Genomic DNA, 5,173 nt, shown 5'->3' with positions numbered 1-5,173 from the left:
AAAAAAAAAGTGATTGTCCCTTGCGAGAATTTGGAGTATCTCTTCTCTATATATGATAAAATAGGATGAGATCTTTTTTCAATTCAAAATAATTGAAAAAGTTTTTTATTATTATAAATAGCAAATAGCGAGTTCCTCCATGTTGTGTCAAATTCACATCGAAAAAAGAAAAAGTTGTTTTCTCATATGAATATGAAGAACCTTTTTTTTGTAAAATCTCTCCTATAATCAGTTTTTATTCCAACATAGAATGAAAAGGATAATATACAAGATGGGTAGAAGAAATTGTGACACTCGACTCGATCCCTGATCCGAAACGGCAAGATATAATAATATATAAAATAAAAATATAATTATAAAAATGATAATTAAAATATATAATATAAAAAATAAAAAAATACACCAATCCTAAGGATCCATAGGATTAATTGTGGATCCAACACAACAATAGAAAATGCTAATATAATAGAAACGAACTATCTTTTTTGTATATTTTCCGTGGTTCCATTGCTACCGCAGGCTTTATGCAATCAATCGGATCATATAGATATCCCTTCAACACAACATAGGTCATCGAAAAGATCTCGGAGACCCATCAAAGCATGAAAGTCAGGATCTTTTAGAAAATGGATTCCTATTTGAAGAGTGCATAACCGCATGGATAAGTTCACACTAACCCGTCAATTTGGGGTTTTCCTTGGGAGGTATCGACAAGGAATTGGAATGTAATAATATCAATTTATATAGATACATTTATACAGAGGAAAAGGGTCTTTGTTGATTCAAATGCTGTACCGATGGGATAGGGATAGAGAAAGAGAAAAAAATCGAAGATTTCACATAATATAGTACTTTTGATCATAAAATGAATCTGATTTATTTCATACGTTTCGCTCAATGAGAAAATGAGTCAGATTCTGCAGGATCAAACCTCTAGCACTTAAGCAATGATGGAAAGGAATAAAATAAAAAAAAGAAATAAAAAAAGAAAAGAAAAGAAAAATAATAAAAAAATAAGTAAAGTAGAAGAGCCCAGATTCCAAATGAATGAAAACATGACTGAATTCATCCTAGTTACTCTTTGGAACGGAGTGGAAGAAGGGAAGAGATTCTTGAATGAGGAAAAGGATCCAATGACTTCAAAAGAATTAAATGAGGAGTTGTATGAATGGAGTGGTAGTAAGGGTGACTTATCTGTCAACTTTTCCACTATCACCCATAAAAAACCAAATTCTGCTTTACGTAAAATTGCCAAAGTACACTTAACCTTTGGATTTGAAATCATCGACAAGGATGTTCTAGTGCATTGTAGATTCTTATCCAAGACTTGTATCATTTGATGATGCCATGTGAATTGCTAGAAACATGTGAAGTGTATGGCTAACCCAATAATGAAAGTTTCGTAAGGGAACTGGAGCAGGCTACCATGAGACAAAAGATTTTCTTTCTAAAGAGATTCTATTCGGAACCATTATATGTCCAAGGTCCATTATTGAAATAATTTTAGAGGTTTTCCTTGACTTTGTCCCTGTCAACAAACAATTCAAAATGCATCGACTTTTTTAGAACAGGTCTGAGTCAAATAGTAATGATTCGAAGCACTTCTTTTTACACTATTTCGAAAACCCAAGGACTCAATCGTATGGATATGTAAACACAAGATTTCCAATCCTAGCAGGAAAAGGAAGGGAATGGATACTCAATTTAAAGTGAGTATATAGAATTGCATACTCGATCTCATAGATACATATAGAATTCTATGGAAAGTCGTATTCGATGAAAGTCGTATGTACGGTTTAGAGGGAGATCTTTCATATCTTTCGAGATCCACCCTACAATATGGGGTCAAAAAGCCAAAATAAATGATTTTAGCCCTTATAAAAAGAAAATTGATTCTTGAACCCTTTCCACGCTCTTGTCACATCGAGGTGTTGCAGAAGAAAAAACTGCAAAATCCAATCCAATTTATCGTAATCGATTAGTTAAGATGTTGGTTAACCGTATTCTGAAACATGGAAAAAATTCATTGGCTTATCAAATTACCTATCGAGCCATGAAAAAGATTCAACAAAAGACAGAAAAAAATGCACTATCTATTTTACATCAAGCAATACGTGGAGTAACTCCCGATATAGCTGTAAAAGTAAGACGTGTAGGTGGATCGACCCATCTAATGCCCATTGAAATAGGATCCACACAAGGAAAAGCACTTGCCATTCATTGGTTATTAGGGGCATCCTAAAAACATCTGGGTCAAAATATGTTTTCAAATTAAGTTCCGAATTAGCGGATGCTGCCAAAGGGAGTGGCGATGCCACGCAAAAAGGAAGAGACTCATAGAATGGCAGAGGCAAATAGAGTTTTTGCACATTTTTGTTAATCCATGAATAGGATCTATATAGACACATAGACCATGGACCCATACATCTCGATCGGAAAAGAATCAATAGAAAAATAAAGAATTAGAATTGATCGATATATTTCTTGAAACAAACGAAAAGGAAACGAAAGACGGAACATAAATTATGGATCAACTAAGCCCTCTCGAGGACTTGTTTATGAATAAGAAAGAGGAATCTCATGTAAACACCATGGAATAAGGTTTGATCCTACTCATGCAGATTCCGTAAAAATTCCATTCCAAAAAGTTTGGAACAATTGGGATTTTTTGGAGATTGGATGGAGTTACTAATTCATGATATATCATGTTCATAATGAAAAGTTCATTCTTAATTCTACGAGAATTTTTATGAAAGCCGTTCATTTGCTTCTCTTCGATGGAAGTTTTATTTTCTTAGAATGTATCCTAATTTTTGGCAAAATTCTTCTTCTGATGGTCGATTCAACCTCTGATCAAAAAGATATACCTTGGTTGTATTTCATCTCTTCAATAAGTTTAGTAATGAGCATAACGGCCTTATTGTTCCGATGGAGAGAAGAACCTATGATTAGCTTTTTGGGAAGTTTCCAAACGAACAATTTCAATGAAATCTTTCAATTTCTTATTTTACTATGTTCAACTTTATGTATTCCTCTATCCATAGAGTACATTGAATGTATAGAAATGGCTATAACAGTGTTTCTGTTATTCGTATTAACAGCTACTCTAGGAGGAATGTTTTATGCGGTGTTAACGATTTAATAACTATCTTTGTAGCTCAAAAATTTTTCAGTTTATGCTCTTACCTATTATCTGGATATACCATGAAAGATGCTACTATGAAATATTTAGTCATGGATGGGCCAAGCTATTCTATTTTGGTTCATGGTTTCTCTTCACTATATGGTTCATCTGGGGTAGAGATCGAGCTTCAAGAAATAGTGAATGGTCTTATCAATACACAAATGTATAACTCCCCAGGAATTTCAATTTCACTTATATTCATCACTGCAGGAATTGGGTTCAAGCTTTCCCCAGCCCCTTCTCGTCAATGGACTCCTGACATATATGAAGGAGTGCGGTTCATTCGATAAATTCCTACCTCTCTATCTATCCTTGAGATGTTTGGATTTTTCAGAACTCCATGGACATGCAGAAGAGAAATGCTATCCCCACTCGGACCAAGACATAACTTTTACTTATTCAAAAAACAATTAAGGTGAAGTAGGGTCAGGAACAACGAATCTCTTTATGATAAAGAGATCATTTTGCAAGTTCGTTATTACGGGTAGTGCCTACAAAGCATCGGACTAATGACATATACAATACTTGAATTCTCGATGTAAGTGCTACATAATTGGTTTTCATTCTTCAAAGACTACGAGTGTAATAGGAGCATTTATTGACAAAAGGATCACCCTAAGATGATCATCTCATGGCTATTAAGAACGAATCAAATCAGATGGTTCTGTTTCTCAATCTTTCTGACTTGCTCCTACGGAACCAAGGTTGAAAAGATTGAGAAAAATCAGTCATTCACAACCACTGATGAGATTCCTTAAAAATTTAAGGATTAGTAATCCTTTTTAGAAATTGAATGGGTTCTGTCTTATACATATGCGAGGAAGGTAATCAAAAAAGAAAGAAGATAAGTTCTTCTTTCTTTTATCACTTAGGAGCCGTGTGAGATGAAAGTCTCATGCAAGGATTTGAATGAGAGAAAGAAGTGAGGAATCCTATTTTTGACTCAGACTCTCCCACTCCAGTTGTTGCTTTTCTTTCTGTTACTTTGAAAGTAGCTGCTTTAGCTTCAGCCACTCGAATTTTTGATACTCCTTTTTATTTCTCATCAAACAAATGGCATCATCTTCTGGAAATCCTAGCTATTCTTAGCATGATATTGGGGAATCTCATTGCTATTACTCAAACAAGCATGAAACGTATGCTTGCGTATTCGTCCATAGGTCAAATTGGATATGTAATTATTGGAATAATTGTTGGAGACTCAAATGGTGGATATGTAAGCATGAGAACTTATATGCTGTTTTATATCTCCATGAATTTAGGAACTTTTACTCGCATTGTATCATTTGGTCTACATATCGAAATTGATAACATTCGAGATTATGCAGGATTATACACGAAAGATCCTTTTTTGGCTATCTTTTTAGCCCTATATCTCTTATCCTTAGGAGGTCTTCCTCCACTAGCAGTTTTTTTCGAAAAACTTCATTTATTCTGGTGTGGATGGCAGGCAGGCCTATATTTCTTGCTTTCAATAGGACTCCTTACGAGTGTTGTTTATAGCTACTATTAGCTAAAAATAATCAAGTTATTAATGACTAGACGAAACCAAGAAATAACCCCTCACTTGCAAAATTATAGAAGATCCCCTTTTAGATCAAACAATTCCATCGAATTGGGTATGATTGTATGTGTGATAGCATCTACTATACCAGGAATATCAATGAACCCGATTATTGAAATTGCTCAGGATACCCTTTTTTAGATTCTAGAATCTATTTCTTAGTTCAAGATTCCTCTTACTAACTGAAATCAAAGAATTAGTAGATCTGTTCCGCCTAAAATGAGATTGGGCTAAGGTTATGAACTTATAATCTATAATCTGATGATCAAGTCAATTCCATGATTATAAGTTCATTCCATACGAGACCAGACTGGAATAGGGTTATATAAATTCTAATTATGAGAAGGGGTCATTCGAATGTATCTAAATAGATACTATGTTTACATATGGATCCCTACATCGTTACATTCCCTTTAAGATTAGGA

At 34.1% G+C, this 5,173-nt stretch overlaps 1 pseudogene; it reads left to right on the top strand.

The window, feature by feature from the left end:
• Window positions 1–2,695: 2,695 nt before the first annotated feature.
• Window positions 2,696–4,889, top strand: LOC125423942 (NAD(P)H-quinone oxidoreductase subunit 2 A, chloroplastic-like; annotated as a pseudogene).
• The last annotated feature ends 284 nt before the right edge of the window (window positions 4,890–5,173 follow it).

This window comes from Ziziphus jujuba, chromosome 7, assembly GCF_031755915.1.
Source record: "Ziziphus jujuba cultivar Dongzao chromosome 7, ASM3175591v1".
In the NCBI taxonomy this organism is placed as follows: domain Eukaryota; kingdom Viridiplantae; phylum Streptophyta; class Magnoliopsida; order Rosales; family Rhamnaceae; genus Ziziphus; species Ziziphus jujuba.
This window is presented reverse-complemented; position numbering and strand designations above follow the sequence as displayed.